The 21,486-nt window shown below is 43.4% G+C and overlaps 1 long non-coding RNA gene across 2 annotated transcripts; it reads left to right on the forward strand.

Moving 5' to 3' along the window:
• Positions 1 to 223: 223 nt before the first annotated feature.
• LOC119877008 lies at positions 224 to 10,188 on the forward strand. 2 transcript variants are annotated; one of them, XR_005370049.1, is made up of 6 exons: positions 224 to 1,212; positions 1,374 to 1,508; positions 2,132 to 2,249; positions 2,951 to 4,078; positions 8,246 to 8,380; positions 9,684 to 10,188. It is a non-coding gene; the product is annotated as an uncharacterized LOC119877008 (long non-coding RNA). The 2 variants fall into 2 exon arrangements; XR_005370048.1 differs by lacking the exon at positions 2,132 to 2,249 and having other exon boundaries at positions 9,684 to 10,165.
• The last annotated feature ends 11,298 nt before the right edge of the window (positions 10,189 to 21,486 follow it).

Here is a 21,486-nt window from a genome sequence, read left to right on the forward strand (position 1 = left end):
CCAAGGCCTAGGGACTCCTATGACAATTGTCTGTCTCCTATGACAGACATTCTTCTGTCTGCTATTTCCTGGGATCACTCTCCAACCTCGCACCCGGGGCCATGTCCCTGGCTGGTGAGCCTGCTGACGTGCCCAGAGGGAGGGGCACACACATATCATAATGGGCATTGAGCCAGGGGATGATGCGCGGCCTGGCGTGGGACATAAATAATGGGGTAAGTCTGAGCTTATGTCCAGTTACTCATTTGGTCAAGATGAGTAACTAGCCAAACGCCCTTGGAGAAATGACACAAAAGCTGCCTCGGATTTCTTCTTCTCGACCCCAGGCTCCACCTACGCACTCTATTCCTTCCTCCTCTCCACCCCGGGCTCCACCTACCCACTCTATTCCTTCCTCCTCTGGACCCCGGGCTCCACCTATCCACTCTATTCCCTCCTCCTCCCGACACCAGGCTCCACCTACCCACTCCATTCCTTCCTCCTCTGGACCCCGAGCTCCACCTACCCACTCTTTTGCTTCCTCCTCACGAACCAGGGTTCCACCTACCCACTCCATTCCTTCCTCCTCTGGACCCCGAGCTCCACCTACCCACTCTTTTGCTTCCTCCTCACAAACCAGGGCTCCACCTATCCACTCTATTCCTTCCTCCTCTCGACCCCGAGCTCCACCTACCCACTCTTTTCCTTCCTCCTCTCGAGCCCGAGCTCCACCTACCCACTCTTTTCCTTCCTTCTCTCATTGTCCAAGGCCGTTTCCTCTTGTACGTAACTCTTTTTGTCCACAGAACACTCCCCAGCGTCAGCCACCTCTCTCAACTCATAAGCCTATCTCTTTCCCTCCTGTTCATAGTGATGTCCCTCCTGGCCGCCCCAATGTACAGGTTTCCCCACCCAAAACTTCCTCTATTCCTTCCAAAACCTCCAGCACCCGCTCCTCTTTTCTCTCTACTGTTCTCCATTACTCCAGTTTGTTCTTTGATCCTACTCCCCCTCCCAGCCCTAAGTAGACGTTAAAGTCTTCTGCTCCCCAACATTCCAGCCAACTCCATCCAGACCTCTGTGATTCACAAATCCTATCCTGGAGAGATCATTTCCCTGTGAGTGGGGCGGTTCTGATATCATCCAGAATTGCCAGAACAATCGATCCCCAGGAGCTTCCCTTGGTGAATGTTGAGAACTCAAGACAATGCCAATCAACATTTAGCTTGCAGGGTAAGCCTTGTCCATGATGGTGTTTTCACCCACAACATGGTTATCGTACTATTCTCTGTATGTTACCTTCACCCTTGTAAATCGCCTTCAGATGCCAGAGATACCTTTAGCGAGATCGTCTCTGCCAGAAAATCAGTTTCTTTCCTCTCTTTCCTAATTAGCCGGACTGAATGAATTCTACATTTATAACTGGTTTCTCCATGGAATTTGGTCTGTGACCACAGAGCAAACAGCAAGACCAGGGACACAAGGTAGAGAAGAGCGAGTGGAAATCATGTCATCTGATCTCTACACAGGTGAGTCCTATTGATCTGCCCTGGATGAAAGTGAATGCGAGAATAGGTGACCTTTAAGAACTCCCACACAAGCACAAGACCCCTATTATAGACATAGAATGGTTCAAGATTCTTTGGTCTGGTTCCTCCAAGACTCTATTGTTCTGCACCAAGGATTTGTGGAAATGGACTAGGGACTTTTTGCCTTTGAGAAATACCTCCTGCAAAAAAGAAGGCACCCCCCCCCTTATGATCTCATTGAAGCTCTGACCCTTGAACCTCTGAATCCCAGAAAATGGCAGGCACCAAAGCCTAGAAGTAAAGTATACATCCATATCCTTTCGAGGTGATAGCATCAAATAAACAGATGATATATATATATATATAGTATATATATTTATATATATGTTAAATAAACAGTTGATAAAGATATACATTAAGTATATATTTATATATATATATTTATATTAATATAAATTAAAATCGTTTTCATAAACCGTTTCATAAATCATAAATAGATTCCGTGGAATCTCAATCAAGTATATATTTATACTTTATATAATCAAGTATATATTTATATATATATATTTATATTAATATAAATTAAAATCGTTTTCATAAATCGTTTCATAAATCAGAAATAGATTCCGTGGAATCTCAATCAAAATTCAGACACATATCTTTAGGAAAGGTGAGAAGCTGATGATACTTTGCAATGACAGGCAAAAGAGCCAGGAATACCCATGACTCCTTTAAGAACTGGTAAGAATAATTTTGCTACCGGATACCAGACTTACCACAAGCACCAAAATTCCATAGCCCTTGCCTCTCTACCTTTCTATTGTGGGGCGTGGCACTCTCACCCCATTCTACAACTCTAGTCCAGGCAGGTGTCTCTGTCACAAGGCTGCCTCAGGGGAATTGGGGTAAAGGGCTCAGTTCAAAGAAAGCAAGGGAGGGAGGGAGGTGTGGACTGAAGGCCAGAGAAAGAAAGGGAGGAAGCAAGAAGGGACATAAGGAAGCAAGGAGGGAGAGGAAATTAAGGAGGGAAGGAAGGAAGGAAGGAAGGAAGGAAGGAAGGAAGGAAGGAGGGAGGGAGAGAGGGAAGGAAGGAAGGAAGGCCTTAGTAAAAAGCTCCCCATTTACTGTAGCTTCTCTTCGGCAGTGGGGCATCAACCCTGCAGGGCAGACTGGGAGACCAAAGGGTCCAGCGGGGAAGCCCAACCTCCACAAGGGGTGCTGAGCCTGAGAGAGCTCCATTTTCCCCAATGTATCTTAGGGCCCCCTGCCCCCCACTCCAATAGCAAAGCTTCTGCCCCCCCCCCCACCCCGGACATGAGACCATGCCACTCCCAATGTGGGGACACTGGGGAAGCCACACTCCAACACCTGCAACTTCTGCCCTCCTGGTAAATTTGAGGAAAATGCATCCATTCAATTAATTGTGTAAGTTAATCTTACAGCTTCTCTAAGATGGACGTGTCAGAGCGCTTGCTGTTGCTTCTCCGTGTAACCACGTCAACAACGTCCATTCTTTCATCCTGTGATCGTGTGCTGAGCCCCTGTGGTGTGCTGGCCCAGGCCCCACGGACTTTGAACCCAGGTCGCCCTCCCTCCCCCTGGGGCGTCCTTCTGATGCCCACGATCTCCTCTCTGGGTCAGCCCGGAACGTGATGACCACAGGCTGAACCATGTCAGGGTGCACAGCGATATCGCGCTCCACAACGCTAAAGTGTGGAGCTTGGGAGAAGATGATCGCCACACGGAGTGTTCAGCGCCCATCTCAGCCTCGTTCCTGAAACCCAGCCTGTGTGCTGCGTGGATAAATAAAGAGGACTTTCAAGCGTCAGTCGCACCTTTCCTTTGTGGAGTCTCACATTTTTCTGCCCGCATGCACTGGTTCAAATCCTTCATCTTGGGCATGGCTGCGGGGCCCAGCGGTTTAGCACCTGCCTTCAGCCCAGGGCGTGATCCTGGAGTCCCCAGCGGTTTAGCACCTGCCTTCAGCCCAGGGCGTGATCCTGGAGTCCCGGCATCCAGCTGCACAGCCGGCTCCCTGCCTGGAGCCTGCGTTCCCCCTGCCTGTGTCGCTACCTGTCTCTCTCTGTGTCTCTCGTGATTACATATATACAATCTTTAAAAAGTTCGTGGTGTCCATCTGAAGTGTATACTATCCACTGATTTCTTTATCTCAATGACTCCATTTTTCTTTCTGGGGCTGGTTTCGTTGTTTGTTTGTTTTGGCATCTGTTCTTCAGTGTCTTGTACTTTTTCATAGAATTTCAAGTTCTTGTTCTACGCCTTTCATGACGTGAAATTATTGGTGAAGTATTTGTGTAAATATGCCCTTTTTTATACCTGTTGACCATCCCTCACATGGATTGTTTGCTCGTCTGTTTCCTAATTTTGGATTGTGAGCTCACCTTCAGCGGGGCTTTCCTTGTGATCTGGACCATGGTGGTGCTCCTACAGTGTGACAAATATTCTATCTAACACCTCAGAAGTCCCATGGACCTAAAACCAGTTTCATTTTTGGCTGTGGATCTCTATATCACCTAGCTCACATCTTGGACTCAAAACCCGGGCAAGCGGTAGGCACAGGATTTCTTTTATTTTGGTTTTAAGATTTTATTTATTTCCCCATGACAGACACACAGAGAGAGGCAGTGACACAGGCAGAGAGAGAAGCAGACTCCCTTCAGGGTGCCCTATGCGGAACTCGATCCCAGGTCCCCAGGATCAATCCCTGATCCAAAGGCAGATGCACAGCGGTTGAGCCACCCAGGCATCCCAGGCACAGGATTTTGGTATCTCAGGGGAAATTATGTTTAACTCAGATACCAGTCAGAGACCTTTCCAATTCTTAGTGACGACAGTTGTTTTACTTCCAGATAAGCAGCAAACACCAAGCCCCTAGCAGTTAACAACTTTTATCATCTGCACGCCCCTGCATCCTAGACTGCCATTAACATAACCTCAGCTGCTTGTCTCTCCTTATTTTTTACATCTGGACATTTCCTTTTCGTATTCTAGGATTGGCTGCACCGTCGTTTTTTTATATAAATTCATTTATTATTGGTGTTCAATTTGCCAACATACAGAACAACACCCAGTGCTCATCCCATCAAGCGCCCCCAACGGCACCCTTCACCCAGTCACCTCCACCTCCCCTTCCCCTCCCAGTTCGTTTCCCAGAGTTACCAGTCTCTCATGTTCTGTCTCCCTTTCTGATATTTCCCACTCATTTTTCTCCTTTCTCCTTTGTTCCCTTTCACTATTTTTATATTCCACAAACAAGTGAGACCCTATAATGTGTGTCCTTCTCCGATTGAATTATTTCACGTAGCATAATACCCTCCAGTTCCATCCACGTCGAAGCAAATGGTGGGTATTTGTCGTTTCTAATGGCTGAGTAATATTCCATTCTATACATACACCACATCTTCTTGATCCATTCATCTTTTGATGGACACCAAGGCTCCTTCCACAGTTTGGCTGTTGTGGACATTGCTGCTAGAAACATCGGGGTGCAGGTGTCCCGGCGTTTCATTGCATCTGTATGTTTGCGGTAAATCCCCAGCACTGCAATTGCTGGCTCGTAGGGCAGATCTAGTTTGAACTCTTTGAGGAACCTCCGCACACTTTTCTAGAGTGGTTGCACGAGTTTACATTCCCACCAACAGTGCAGGAGGGTTCCCCTTTCTCCACATCCTCTCCAACATTTGTGGTTTCCTGCCTTGTTAATTTTCCCCATTCTCACTGGTGTGAGGTGGTATCTCATTGTGGGATCGATTCGTACTTCCCTGATGGCAAGTGATGCGGAGCATTTTCTCGTGGCTGCACCACAATTTGCCTAAGTCCTTATTGACGTGCATTAAGGTTGTCTCGCATATTTCTCAACTCTAATAAAAAAAAAATCTCACCGTGAACAGTCTTACAGGCATTGAGAATTACGGTTACTTTTTTCTATCTTCCTCGTTGTATGACATTTTGTTCAGCAGCATTCATCAACATCAGAATGTCAAATTGTTGGAGTCTGTCAGACTGGGGATTTTCTGCCCAAGAAAGCAGAACAAAGAGATCTGGCAAGAGAGCATAGACTTTGGTAAGAAAATCATTGAAATTAGGAATCAGAGATTCTGAAGTGGGTGAGGAGAGAAATCAACATAAAAGGAATCAGAATCAATAAGAAGAAAGGAAGGGTCACTGGTTGTAGTCCCCATGAAGTAAGAACAATTCAGTGATTACATTGCAAGCTCAGGAAGTGGTAGTCAGAAAATGCAATGTATGAGTACATGATTTCAGAAGTGGGATAATTCTTGGGTACTGGAAAACACCAGGTATGGCCATAAGCAGCTAAGGTGGAATGGATATGTGGATATTATTGATAAAGAAATCAAAGGAGAAAACAAAGCATCGAATCTACATGGACACTGTAGATTCAATGGGATCATCTACATGGACGCTGAGGTCACTCAAGATGATGGACTCAAGGGGTGCCAGGGTTGCTCAGTGCGTTGAGCATCTGCCTCTGCTCCAGATCATGATCCTGGGTTCCTGGGATCACCACATGTCAGACTCCACACTGAGTGGGACGTCTCCTTCTACTTCTCCCTCTGCCCCTCCCCAGCTTCTTCTCTCTCTCACACACACTGCCTCTCCTCCCTCTCTCTCTCTCTCACTCTCTCTCTCTATCCCTCCCTCCCTCCGTCCTGCTCTCGCTGTCATTCTCTGTCTCTCTCTCTCTCTCTCTGGCTAACTCTCTCTAATAAATAAATATTTTTGTTCAAAACGATGATGGCCTCGAGACTAAGACTTTGAGATAAGCGCAAATTTCTCATAGAAAAAAACGGGTATCTACATCTGGAGTGCCAGGGAAATGGTGAGTAGCAAAGTTTCCATGGAACAAGAGATTTCCTAATGAGGAAGAGTAATAATAGCTTGAAGGTGTCAGAAGAAACAAGGAAAATACTGTACATCCCCAGCTCGAAGAACTGTAGAGTTTGGGAGGAAGGGTCCCTATTTAAGACATACGCAAAGGAAGTGGTATTTTCATGGAAAATCCAGGTTACAGTTAAAGCCAGGAAATCATGAAACCGACTAAGGAAACAGGAAGTTTTCCAGGTATTCACCTGGACTTCTTAATAATATCACTGATATTCATGGAGTGACCTAAGTGATGTAAGAGGGCTCTGGAGAAGGGAATAAGTTAACTAGCTGGAGGCATGCACTTCCCACTTTACCCACACCTGCTTCCGATGCATTCTCTTGGTGCCCAGGCCCTGACTGCAGCACAGCCCTTTGATCGATCTTTGCCTAGTGAGGGGCAACACTACATGTTCTCCCAAGGCCTAGGGACTCCTATGACAATTGTCTGTCTCCTATGACAGACATTCTTCTGTCTGCTATTTCCTGGGATCACTCTCCAACCTCGCACCCGGGGCCATGTCCCTGGCTGGTGAGCCTGCTGACGTGCCCAGAGGGAGGGGCACACACATATCATAATGGGCATTGAGCCAGGGGATGATGCGCGGCCTGGCGTGGGACATAAATAATGGGGTAAGTCTGAGCTTATGTCCAGTTACTCATTTGGTCAAGATGAGTAACTAGCCAAACGCCCTTGGAGAAATGACACAAAAGCTGCCTCGGATTTCTTCTTCTCGACCCCAGGCTCCACCTACGCACTCTATTCCTTCCTCCTCTCCACCCCGGGCTCCACCTACCCACTCTATTCCTTCCTCCTCTGGACCCCGGGCTCCACCTATCCACTCTATTCCCTCCTCCTCCCGACACCAGGCTCCACCTACCCACTCCATTCCTTCCTCCTCTGGACCCCGAGCTCCACCTACCCACTCTTTTGCTTCCTCCTCACGAACCAGGGTTCCACCTACCCACTCCATTCCTTCCTCCTCTGGACCCCGAGCTCCACCTACCCACTCTTTTGCTTCCTCCTCACAAACCAGGGCTCCACCTATCCACTCTATTCCTTCCTCCTCTCGACCCCGAGCTCCACCTACCCACTCTTTTCCTTCCTCCTCTCGAGCCCGAGCTCCACCTACCCACTCTTTTCCTTCCTCCTCTCGAGCCCGAGCTCCACCTACCCACTCTTTTCCTTCCTTCTCTCATTGTCCAAGGCCGTTTCCTCTTGTACGTAACTCTTTTTGTCCACAGAACACTCCCCAGCGTCAGCCACCTCTCTCAACTCATAAGCCTATCTCTTTCCCTCCTGTTCATAGTGATGTCCCTCCTGGCCGCCCCAATGTACAGGTTTCCCCACCCAAAACTTCCTCTATTCCTTCCAAAACCTCCAGCACCCGCTCCTCTTTTCTCTCTACTGTTCTCCATTACTCCAGTTTGTTCTTTGATCCTACTCCCCCTCCCAGCCCTAAGTAGACGTTAAAGTCTTCTGCTCCCCAACATTCCAGCCAACTCCATCCAGACCTCTGTGATTCACAAATCCTATCCTGGAGAGATCATTTCCCTGTGAGTGGGGCGGTTCTGATATCATCCAGAATTGCCAGAACAATCGATCCCCAGGAGCTTCCCTTGGTGAATGTTGAGACTCAAGACAATGCCAATCAACATTTAGCTTGCAGGGTAAGCCTTGTCCATGATGGCGTTTTCACCCACAACATGGTTATCGTACTATTCTCTGTATGTTACCTTCACCCTTGTAAATCGCCTTCAGATGCCAGAGATACCTTTAGCGAGATCGTCTCTGCCAGAAAACCAGTTTCTTTCCTCTCTTTCCTAATTAGCCGGCCTGAATGAATTCTACATTTATAACTGGTTTCTCCATGGAATTTGGTCTGTGACCACAGAGCAAACAGCAAGACCAGGGACACAAGGTAGAGAAGAGCGAGTGGAAATCATGTCATCTGATCTCTACACAGGTGAGTCCTATTGATCTGCCCTGGATGAAAGTGAATGCGAGAATGGGTGACCTTTAAGAACTCCCACACAAGCACAAGACCCCAATTATAGACATAGAATGGCTCAAGGTTCTTTGGTCTGGTTCCTCCAAGACTCTATTGTTCTGCACCAAGGATTTGTGGAAATGGACTAGGGACTTTTTGCCTTTGAGAAATATCTCCTGCAAAAAAGAAGGCAACCCCCCCTTATGATCTCATTGAAGCTCTGACCCTTGAACCTCTGAATCCCAGAAAATGGCATGCACCAAAGCCTAGAAGTAAAGTATACATCCATATCCTTTCGAGGTGATAGCATCAAATAAACAGATGATATATGTATATATATTTATATATATGTTAAATAAACAGTTGATAAAGATATACATTAAGTATATATTTATATATATATATTTATACTAATACAAATTAAAATCGTTTTCATAAAAAAATAAATAGATTCCGTGGAATCTCAATCAAAATTCAGACACATATCTTTAGGAAAGGTGAGAAGCTGATGATACTTTGCAATGACAGGCAAAAGAGCCAGGAATACCCATGACTCCTTTAAGAACTGGTAAGAATAATTTTGCTACCGGATACCAGACTTACCACAAGCACCAAAATTCCATAGCCCTTGCCTCTCTACCTTTCTATTGTGGGGCGTGGCACTCTCACCCCATTCTACAACTCTAGTCCAGGCAGGTGTCTCTGTCACAGGGCTGCCTCAGGGGAATTGGGGTAAAGGGCTCAGTTCAAAGAAAGCAAGGGAGGGAGGGAGGTGTGGACTGAAGGCCAGAGAAAGAAAGGGAGGAAGCAAGAAGGGACATAAGGAAGCAAGGAGGGAGAGGAAATTAAGGAGGGAAGGAAGGAAGAAAGGAAGGAAGGAAGGAAGGAAGGAAGGAAGGAAGGAAGGAAGGAGGGAGAGAGGGAAGGAAGGAAGGAAGGCCTTAGTAAAAAGCTCCTCATTTACTGTAGCTTCTCTTCGGCAGTGGGGCATCAACCCTTCAGGGCAGACTGGAAGACCAAAGGGTCCAGCGGGGAAGCCCAACCTCCACAAGGGGTGCTGAGCCTGAGAGAGCTCCATTTTCCCCAATGTATCTTAGGGCCCCCTGCCCCCCACTCCAATAGCAAAGCTTCTGCCCCCCCCCACCCCGGACATGAGACCATGCCACTCCCAATGTGGGGACACTGGGGAAGCCACACTCCAACACCTGCAACTTCTGCCCTCCTGGTAAATTTGAGGAAAATGCATCCATTCAATTAATTGTGTAAGTTAATCTTACAGCTTCTCTAAGATGGACGTGTCAGAGCGCTTGCTGTTGCTTCTCCGTGTAACCACGTCAACAACGTCCATTCTTTCATCCTGTGATCGTGTGCTGAGCCCCTGTGGTGTGCTGGCCCAGGCCCCACGGACTTTGAACCCAGGTCGCCCTCCCTCCCCCTGGGGCGTCCTTCTGATGCCCACGATCTCCTCTCTGGGTCAGCCCGGAACGTGATGACCACAGGCTGAACCATGTCAGGGTGCACAGCGATATCGCGCTCCACAACGCTAAAGTGTGGAGCTTGGGAGAAGATGATCGCCACACGGAGTGTTCAGCGCGCATCTCAGCCTCGTTCCTGAAACCCAGCCTGTGTGCTGCGTGGATAAATAAAGAGGACTTTCAAGCGTCAGTCGCACCTTTCCTTTGTGGAGTCTCACATTTTTCTGCCCGCATGCACTGGTTCAAATCCTTCATCTTGGGCATGGCTGTGGGGCCCAGCGGTTTAGCACCTGCCTTCAGCCCAGGGCGTGATCCTGGAGTCCCCAGCGGTTTAGCACCTGCCTTCAGCCCAGGGCGTGATCCTGGAGTCCCCAGCGGTTTAGCACCTGCCTTCAGCCCAGGGCGTGATCCTGGAGTCCCCAGCGGTTTAGCACCTGCCTTCAGCCCAGGGCGTGATCCTGGAGTCCCCAGCGGTTTAGCACCTGCCTTCAGCCCAGGGCGTGATCCTGGAGTCCCGGCATCCAGCTGCACAGCCGGCTCCCTGCCTGGAGCCTGCGTTCCCCCTGCCTGTGTCGCTACCTGTCTCTCTCTGTGTCTCTCGTGATTACATATATACAATCTTTAAAAAGTTCGTGGTGTCCATCTGAAGTGTATACTATCCACTGATTTCTTTATCTCAATGACTCCATTTTTCTTTCTGGGGCTGGTTTCGTTGTTTGTTTGTTTTGGCATCTGTTCTTCAGTGTCTTGTACTTTTTCATAGAATTTCAAGTTCTTGTTCTACGCCTTTCATGACGTGAAATTATTGGTGAAGTATTTGTGTAAATATGCCCTTTTTTATACCTGTTGACCATCCCTCACATGGATTGTTTGCTCGTCTGTTTCCTAATTTTGGATTGTGAGCTCACCTTCAGCGGGGCTTTCCTTGTGATCTGGACCATGGTGGTGCTCCTACAGTGTGACAAATATTCTATCTAACACCTCAGAAGTCCCATGGACCTAAAACCAGTTTCATTTTTGGCTGTGGATCTCTATATCACCTAGCTCACATCTTGGACTCAAAACCCGGGCAAGCGGTAGGCACAGGATTTCTTTTATTTTGGTTTTAAGATTTTATTTATTTCCCCATGACAGACACACAGAGAGAGGCAGTGACACAGGCAGAGGGAGAAGCAGACTCCCTTCAGGGTGCCCTATGCGGAACTCGATCCCAGGTCCCCAGGATCAATCCCTGATCCAAAGGCAGATGCACAGCGGTTGAGCCGCCCAGGAATCCCAGGCACAGGTCTTTAGTATCTCAGGCGAAATTCTTTTTTAATAATATATTTATTTTTTATTGGTGTTCAATTTGCCAACATACAGAATAACACCCAGTTCTCATCCCGTCAAGTGTCACATCAGTGTTCGTTACCTATTCACCCCCCTCCCCCATCCTCCAACCCTTTCACCACCCTTAGCTCATTTCCCAGAGTTAGGAGTCTTTTTTTTTTAGTTTATTTTTTATTGGTGTTCAATTTACTAACATCCAGTAATTGGTGTTCAATTTACTAACCCCCATTGCCCATCACCCATTCACTCCCATCCCCCGCCCTTCTCCCCTTCCACCACCCCTAGTTCGTTTCCCAGAGTTAGCAGTCTTTATGTTCTGTCTCCCTTTCTGATATTTCCCACACATTTCTTCTCCCTTCCCTTATATTCCCTTTCACTATTATTTATATTCCCCAAATGAATGAGAACATATAATGTTTGTCCTTCACCGACTGACTTACTTCACTCAGCATAATACCCTCCAGTTCCATCCACGTTGAAGCAAATGGTGGGTATTTGTCATTTCTAATAGGTGAGTAATATTCCATTGTATACATAAACCACATCTTCTTTATCCATTCATCTTTCGTTGGACACCGAGGCTCCTTCCACAGTTTGGCTATCGTGGCCATTGCTGCTATAAACATCGGGGTGCAGGTGTCCCGGCGTTTCATTGCATTTGTATCTTTGGGGTAAATCCGCAACAGTGCAATTTCTGGGTCGTAGGGTAGGTATATTTTTAACTGTTTGAGGAACCTCCACACAGTTTTCCAGACTGGCTGCACCAGTTCACATTCCCACCAACAGTGTAAGAGGGTTCCCTTTTCTCCGCATCCTCTCCAACATTTGTTGTTTCCTGCCTTGTTAATTTTCCCCATTCTCACTGGTGTGAGGTGGTATCTCATTGTGGATTTGATTTGTATTTCCCTGATGGCAAGTGATTCAGAGCATTTTCTCATATGCCTGTTGGCCATGTCTATGTCTTCCTCTGTGAGATTTCTGTTCATGTCTATACACTAACAATGAGACTGAAGAAAGAGAAATTAAGGAGTCAATCCCATTTACAATTGCACCCAAAAGCATAAGATACCTAGAAATAAACCTAACCAAAATGTAAAGGATCTATACCCTCAAAACTATAGAACACTTCTGAAAGAAATTGAGGAAGACACAAAAAGATGGAAAAATATTCCATGCTCATGGATTGGCAGAATTAATACTGTGAAAATGTCAATGTTACCCAGGGCAATATACACGTTTAATGAAATCCCTATCAAAATACCATGGACTTTCTTCAGAGAGTTAGAATAAATAATTTAACATTTGTGTGGAATCAGAAAAGACCCCGAATAGCCAGGGGAATTTTAAAATAGAAAACCATATCTGGGGGCATCACAATGCCAGATTTCAGGTTGTACTACAAAGCTGTGGTCATCAAGACAGTGTGGTACTGGCACAAAAACAGACGCATAGATCAGTGGAACAGAATAGAGAATCCAGAAGTGGACCCTGAACTTATGGTCAACTAATATTCGATAAAGGAGGAAAGACTATCCATTGGAAGAAAGACAGTCTCTTCAATAAATGGTGCTGGTAAAATTGGACATCCACATGCAGAAGAATGAAACTAGACCACTCTCTTTCACCATACACAAAGGAGTCTTTATTTTCTATTTTCTCTTCTATCTTTTTTCTCCTTTTCCCCTTACAAATTGTTTTAGTCCACTCTGCACGAAGCAAAATGACTAGAAGGAAAAACTCATCTCAAAGGAAAGAAGCAGAAACAGTCCTCTCTCCCAGAGTAACAAAATTTGGATTGCAATTCAACATCAGAAAGCCAATAAAGCCAATTAGAAGCACAAAGCTACTGGGGGCTCTACAAAAAAGCATAAAGTATTCAAGAGACTTCATGACTGCAGAATTTAGAACTAATCAGACAAAAATTAAAAATCAATTAAATGAGATGCAATCCAAACTAGTGTTCCTAATGATGATGATTAATGAGGTAGAAGAATGAGTGAGTGACATAGAAGACAAGTTGATGGCAAAGAGAGAAACTGAGGGAAAATGAGAAAAACTATTAAAAGATCATTAGGATAGATTAAGGGAAATAAATGACAGCCTCAGAAGGAGAAATCTACATTTAATTGGGTTTCCCAAGGGCGCTGAAAGAGATAGAGGTCTAGAAATTGTATTTGAACAAATCATAGCTGAGAACGTTCGTAACTTGGGAAGGGAAACAGGCATTCAGATCCAGGAAATAGAGAGATACCCCCCAAATCAATAAAAACCATTCAGCACCTCGACATTTAAGAGTGAAGATTGCAAATTCCAAAGATAAAGAGAAGATCCTTAAAGCTGCAAGAGACAAGAAATATCTAACCTTTATGGGGAGAAATATTAGGTTAACAGCAGACCTCTCCACAGAGACCTGGCAGGCCAGAAAGGGGTGGCAAGATATATTCAGGGTCCTAAACAAGAAGAATAGGCAGCCAAGAATACTTTATCCAGCAAGGCTCTCATTCAGAGAAGAAGGATAGATAAAGAACTTCCAAGATAGGCAACAAACTGAAAGAATGTGACCACCAAGCCAGCTCTGTAAGAAATACTAAGGTTGATTCTGTAATAAAGGATGTCCAAGAAAACAATCCACAAAAACCATGACTGAATAGGTAGTATGATGACACTAAATTCATATCCTTCAATAGTAACTCTGAAAGTGAATGGGCTTAATAACCTCATCAAAAGGTGCAAAGTTTCAGACTGGATGAAAAAGCAAGACCCATCTATTTGCTGTTTACAAGCGACTCATGTTAGACATAAGGACACCTACATCCTGAAAATAAAAGGTTGGAGGACCATGTACCATTCAAATGGTCCTCAAAAGAAAGCAGGGGTAGCCATCCTTATATCAGATAAAGTTTATCCCCAAGACTGTAGTGAGAGATAAAGAGGGACACTATATCATACTTAAAGCATCTATCCAACAAGATGACCTAACAATCATCAATATTTATGCCTTGAATGTGGGAGCTGCCAAGTATATCAATCAATTAATAACCAAAGTTAAGACATACTTAGATAATCATACACTTATACGTGGTGACTTGTACGTAGTGCTTTCTTTTTTTTCTTTTGTTTTGTTTTTTTCGTAGGGCTTTCTATAATCAACAGATCTCTAAGCACATCTCCAAAGAAACAAGAGCTTTAAATGATACACTGTACCCAATGAATTTCACAGATATTTACAGAACTTTACATCCAAACTCAACTGAATACACATTCTTCTCAAGTGCACATGGAACCTTTTCCAGAATAGACCATATACTGGGTCACAAATCAGGTCTGAACTGATAAGAAAAGATTGGGATAGTCCCCTGCATATTTTAAGACCGTAATGCTTTGAAATTAGAATTAAATCACAAGAAGACGTTTGCAAGGATTTCAAAAACGTGGAGGTTAAGGACCATCCTGCTAAAACATTAAAGGGTCAACCAGGAACATAAAGAAGAATTAAAAAGATTCATGGAAACTAATGAGAATGAAGATACAACCATTCAAAATCTTTGGGATACAGGATAAGCAGTCCTGAGGGGGAAATACATCACAATGCAAGCATCCATCCAAAAACTGGAAAGAACTCAAATACAAAAGCTAACCTTGCACCTAAAGGAGCTGGAGGAAAAAAAGCAAATAGATCCTACACTGAGCAGAAGAAGAGAGTTAATAAAGACTTGAGCAGAACTCAATGAAACAGGGACCAGAAGAACTGTGGAACAGTTCAACAAAACCAGGAGTTGGTTCTTTGAAAGAATTAACGATAGATAACCCACTAGCCAGCCTTATTAAAAAGAAGAGAGAGAAGACTCAAATTAATAAAATCATGAATGATAAAGAAGAGACCACTACCAAACCCAAGGAAACACAAACGATTTTAAAAACATATTATGAACAGCTATGTACCAATAAATTACACAATCTAGAAGAAATGGACGCATATCTGGAAAACCAGAAACTACCAAAACTGGACTTGGAAGAAATAGAAAACCTGAACAGGCCGATAACTAGAGAGGAAATTGAGTAGTCATCAAAAACCTCCCAAGACACAAAAGTCCAGGACCAGATGGCTTCCTGGGGAATTCTATCAAACATTTAAAGAAGATACCATACCTATTCCAGTAAAGCTGTTTGGAAAGATAGAAAGAGATGGAGTACTTCCAAACTCATTCTATGAGGCCAGCATCACCTTAATTCCAAAATCAGATAAAGACCCCACCAAAAAGGAGAATGATAGACCAATATCCCTGATGAACATGGATGCAAAAATTCTCAAAAATATACTAGCCAATAGGACCCAACAATACATTAAGAAAATGATTCACCATGACGAAGTGGAATTTATCTCTGAGATGAAAGGTTGGTTCAACACTCCTAAGAGCAATCAATGTGATTGATCATATTAGCAAGAGAAAAAACAAGAACCCTATGATCCTCCCAATACAGGCAGAGAAACCATTTGATATAATACAGCATCAAAACTCTTCAGAGTGTAGAAGGGATAGAGGGAACATTCCTCAATATTTTAAAAGCCATCTACAAAAAGCCCACAGCAAATATCATTCTCAATGGGGAAACACTGGGAACCTTTCCTGTAAGAACAGAAACAACATAGGGATGTCCACTCTCACCACTGCTATTCAACATCGTACTAGAAGACCTAGCCTCAGCAATCAGGCAACAAAAAGAAACAAATTGCATTCAAATTGGCAAAGAAGAAGTCAAACTCTCCCTCTTTGCTGATGACATGATACTCTACATATAAAACCCAAAAGACTCCACCCTAAGATTGCTGGAAGTCATAGAGCAATTTGGCAGTGTGGCAGCATACAAAATCAATGCACAGAAGTAAGGGGCATTCCTATACACTAAAAATGAGACTGAAGAAAGAGAAATTAAGGAGTCAATCCCATTTATAATTGCACCCAAATGCATAAGATACCTAGGAATAATCCTAACCAAAGAGGTAAAGGATCTATACCTTAAAAACTACAAAACACTTCTGAAAGAAATTGAGGACGACATAAAGAAATGGAAAAATATTCCATGTTCATGGATTGGAAGAATTAATATTGTGAAAATGTCAAAGCTACCCATGTAATTTACACATTTAATGCAATCCCTATCAAAATACCATGGACTTTCTTCAGAGCGTTGGAACAAATTATTTTAAGATTTCTGTGGAATCAGGGGATCACTGGTGGCGCAGCAGTTTGGCGCCTGCCTTTGGCCCAGGGCGCGATCCTGGAGACCCAGGATCGAATCCCACATCGGGCTCCCGGTGCATGGAGCCTGCTTCTCCCTCTGCCTATGTCTCTGCCTCTCTCTCTCTCTCTCTCTCTGTGTGTGACTATCATAAATAAATAAAAATAAAAATAAAGGTTTGTGTGGAATCAGAAATGACCCTGAATAGCCAGGGGAATATTGAAAAAGAAAACCAGAGCTGGGGGCATCACAATGCCAGATTTCAGGTAGTACTACAAAGCTGTGGTCATCAAGACAGTGTGGTGCTGGCACAAAAACAGACACATAGATCAATGGAACAGAACAGAGAATCCAGGAGTGGATTCTCAACTTTATTGTCAACTAACATTTGACAAAGGAGGAAAGACTGTCCACTGGAAAAAAGACAGTCTCTTCATTAAATGGTGCTGGTAAAATTGGACATCCACATGCAGAAGAATGAAACTAGACCACTCTCTTGCACCATACACAAAGATAAACTCAAAATGGATGAAAGATTTTAATGTGAGACAAGATTCCATCAAAATCCTAGAGGAGAACACAGACAATGCCCTTTTCGAACTTGGCCACAGTAACTTCTTCCAAGATTCATCCATGAAGGCAAGAGAAACAAAAGCAAAAATGAACTATTGGGACTTCATCAAGATAAGAAGCTTTTGCAAAGCAAAAGATACCATCAACAAAACTCAAAGACAACTTACAGAATGGGAGAAAATATTTGCAAATGACATATGAGATAAAGGGCTAGCATCCAAGATCCATAAAGAACTTATTCAACTCAACGGCAAAGAAACAAACAATCCAATCATGAAATGGGCAAAAGACATGAAGAGAAATCTCACAGAGGAAGACATAGACATGGCCAACATGCACATGAGAAAATGCTCTGCATCACTTGCCATTAGGGAAATACTAATCAAAACCACAATGAGATACCATCTCACACCAGTGAGAATGGGGAAAATTAACAAAGCAGGAAACCACAAATGTTGGAGAGGATGTGGAGAAAGGGGAACCCTCCTGCACTTTTGGTGGGTATGTGCACTGGTGCAGTCACTCTTGAAAACTGTGTGGAGGTTCCTCAAAGAGGTAAAAAGAGATCTGCCCTACAACCCAGTAATTGCACTGCTGGGGATTTACCCCAAAGATACAGATGCAATGAAATGCCGGGACACTTCCACCCTGATATTTATAGCAGCAATGTCCACAATAGCCAACTGTGTAAAGAGCCTTGGAATCCATAGAAAGATGAATGGATAAATAAGATGTGGTATATGTATACAATGAATATTACTCAGCCATTGGAAACGACAAATACCCACCATTTGCTTCAACGTGGATAGAACTGGAAGATATTATGCTGAGTGAAATAAGTCAATTGGAGAAGGACAAACATTATATGGTCTCATTCATTTGGGGGAATATAAAAATAGTGAAAGGGAATAAAGGGGAAAGGAGAAAAAAATGATTGTGAAATATCAGAAAGTGAGACAGAACATGAAAGACTCCTTACTCTGGGAAACGAACTATTACGCAGAAATGTAATAGACTAGAAACGACAAACACCTATCATTTCTTTGAGATGGATGTACCTGGAGGGTATTATGCTGAGTGAAATAAGTCAATTGGAGAAGGACAAACATTATATCGTCTCATTCATTTGGGGAATATAAAAATAGTGAAATGGAATAAGGGAAAGGAGAAGAAATGAGTGGGAAATATCAGAGAGGGAGACAGAACATGAGAGACCCCTAAGTCTGGGAAACAAACAAAGGCTGGTGGAAAGGAAAGTGGGCAGGGGGTGGGGGTGAATGGATGATGGGCACTGGGGGGGGGGCACTTGATGGGATGAGCACTGTGTGTTATGCTATATGTTGGCAAATTGAACTCCAATAAAGAAATAATTACTACGAATGTAAATGGACAAAACACTGATGAAAAGACATAGGTTGATAGGGTGGATTCACAAACAAAACTCTACAAAATAAAACAAAACAAACTAAACTCTTTCGATCAACAACAGCAACACACCAACAAAAGGAAACAAGTCTCGCTTATATGCTGACTATTAGAAATTCATTTCAGATCTACAGACACCTGCTGAATGATAGTGAGCAGATGGAGAAAAATATTTATCACTCAAGAGGTTGTCTGAAGAAGGCAGGAGTAGGAACACTTCTTCCAGACAAAACAGACTTTAAAACGGAGCGTGTAGTAAGAGACAAAGAAAGACATTATGTAATAAGAATGGAGACCTCACAACAAGAAGATTTAACAGTTTTAAATATATGTACACAAAACATAGGATCACCTGAATACATAAAGCAATTAGGCATTAAGGAAATAATTGACAGTAATACAACAATAGTAGGAGACTTTAACACCCCTCTTACATTAATAGAGGGATGACCCAAACTGAAAATCAAAAAGGAAACAATTACTTGGATTAATTCACTGGTTCAAACTTGTTCAAACAGCAGAATACTCATTCCTTTCGAATGCACGTGGTAACTTCTTCAGCATAGGTCACAGATCAGGCTGCAAAACAAGCCTCAAAAATTCAAAAACATTGAAATCCTACCAAGCATCTTTTCTGAGCACAATGCTGTGGAACTAGAAATCAATCCCAAGAGAAAAAAAATTGGAAAAAACCACATACACCTGGTTTACACCATGCTAGTAAACAATGAATTCATCGAAGGAAAACTCCAAGAAGACAGAAAAGATTACATGGAAAAAAATAAAAATGGCAAGACAATGGTCCAGCATCTTTGAGATACAGCAAAATGGATCCTAAAGAGGGAAGGTTACAGCAATGCAGACCTACCTCAAACAAAAATCTCGAACCACATAAACCTATGCTAAAGGACTCGGCAAAAGAACAGTAAATAAAACCAAAAAACAGCAGAAGGCCACAAGTACTAAAAATTAGAGCTGAAATATATGTTACAGAAACAAAAGTAAAAACCAGTAGAACAGATTCATGAAACCACTATCTAGTTCCCTGAAGATCAACAGAATGATAATCTTGTAGCTAGACTCATGAAAGAAGGAGAAGCAAACAGAATCACAAAGGATAAAGGAGAAATTACAGCCAATTCCATACATTCATTAAATGATTGAAACAGAATATCATGAAAAACTATTGGCCAACATATTGGACAACCTACACGCAGTGGATAAATTCCTAGAAGTCTAGAAGCTACAAAAACTGAAGGAGGAAGTAGGTGAAAAGTTCAATGGACTGAATACCAGCAAGGAAATTGAGTCAGTAATAAAAATAACTGCCAACAAACAAATGTTCAGGACCAGATGGCCTCAGAGGAATTTCGACCAAACACTGAAGGAGTGGTAATACCTGCTCTTCTGAAATTCTTCAAAAAAAAATCAGGCCCGAGGGAGGGGCTTATTCAGTTTTGCTGTTACCTTACCTCAATTGATTAGGCAAATTGTAACTGTTGCAGTTTGTGCACAAAAACTACTTAAAATGGTGGATTTTGTCTGTGTCCTATACCTTTCTTTTCATTGTTAAGGGCATATATGTGAAATTTTTAAAAAAAGTTTTATGGGTAAATCTTTAAAATAGCTTCCAAAATTTTGGTAACCTGAATCTTTGACGTTTCATGTATATTGAAATTCGATTTACAACCCACAGTATAACAGCCAGTACTTATCCCGACAGGTGACCCCTCACCTGGTGACCCGACAGGTGTTCCATCACCCAGTCACCCCATGCCCCCCACCCACCTCCCTTTCCCCAACTCTTTGTTCATTTTCCAGAGTTAGGATTCTCATGGTTTGTCTCCCTCTCTATTTTTCCCATTCATTTCCCCTCCTCCCCCGGATAATCCTTTCACTATTATTATAATCCCCATATGAATGAAACCATATAATGTTAGTCCTTCTCTGATTGACTTATTTCACTCAGCATAATCCTCTCCAGTTCCATCCAGGTTGAAGAAAATGGTGGGTATTCGTCCTTCTAATGTCTGAGTAATATTCCATTATATATATATATATAATGCATCATCTTTATACATTCATTTGTCTAAGGACACAGAGGCTCCTTCCACAGTTTGGCTATTGTGGATGTTGCTGTAATAAACACTGGGGTGCAGGTGTCCTGGCATTTGACTGCATCTATATCTTTGGGTAAATCCCCAGCAGTGCAATTGCTGGGTCATAGGGCAGATCCATTTTTAACTCTCTGGGGAACGTCCACACAGATTTCCAGAGTGGCTTCACCAGTTAACATTCCCACCAACAGTGCAGGAGGGTTCCCCTTTCTCCACACCCTCTGCAACACTTGTTTCACGTCTTGTTAATTTTCCCCATTCTCACCATTCTGAGGTGGTATCTCATTGTGGTTTTGATTTGTATTTCCCTGGTGGCCAGTGATGCAGAGCATTTTCTCATGTGCTTCCTGGCCACGAATATGTCTTCTTTGGTGAAATGTCTGTTATGTCTTCAGCCCATTTGATGATTGGACTGTTTCTTTCTTGGGTGTTGAATTTGATATGTTCTTATTAGATCTTGGATACTAGCCCTTTATCTTATATGTCATTTGCAAATATCTTCTCCCATTCTGTAGGTTGTATTTTAGTTTTGTTGACTGCTTCTTTTGCTGTGCAGAAGCTTTTATCCTGATGAAGTCCCAATAGAGTTCATTTTTGCTTTCATTTCCTTTGCCTTCATAGCTGTATCTTGCAAGAAGTTGCTGTGGCCAAGTTCATAAAGGGTGTTGCCTGTCATCTCCTCTAGGATTTTGATGGATTCTTGTCTCATCACATTTAGATCTTTCATCCATTTTTAGTTTATCATTGTGTCTGGTGTGAGAGAATAGTCTAGTTTCAGTCTTTTGTACGTGTTTGTCAACTTGTCCCAACACCATTTAATGAAGAGAGTGTCCTTTTTACAGTGGATAGTCTTTCTTGCTTTGTCAAATATTAGTTGACTATAGAGTTGAGAGCCCATTTCTGGGGTCTCTATTCTGTTCCA

The sequence above is a fragment of the Canis lupus genome, chromosome 15 (genome assembly GCF_011100685.1).
Source record: "Canis lupus familiaris isolate Mischka breed German Shepherd chromosome 15, alternate assembly UU_Cfam_GSD_1.0, whole genome shotgun sequence".
Classification (NCBI taxonomy): Eukaryota; Metazoa; Chordata; class Mammalia; order Carnivora; family Canidae; genus Canis; species Canis lupus.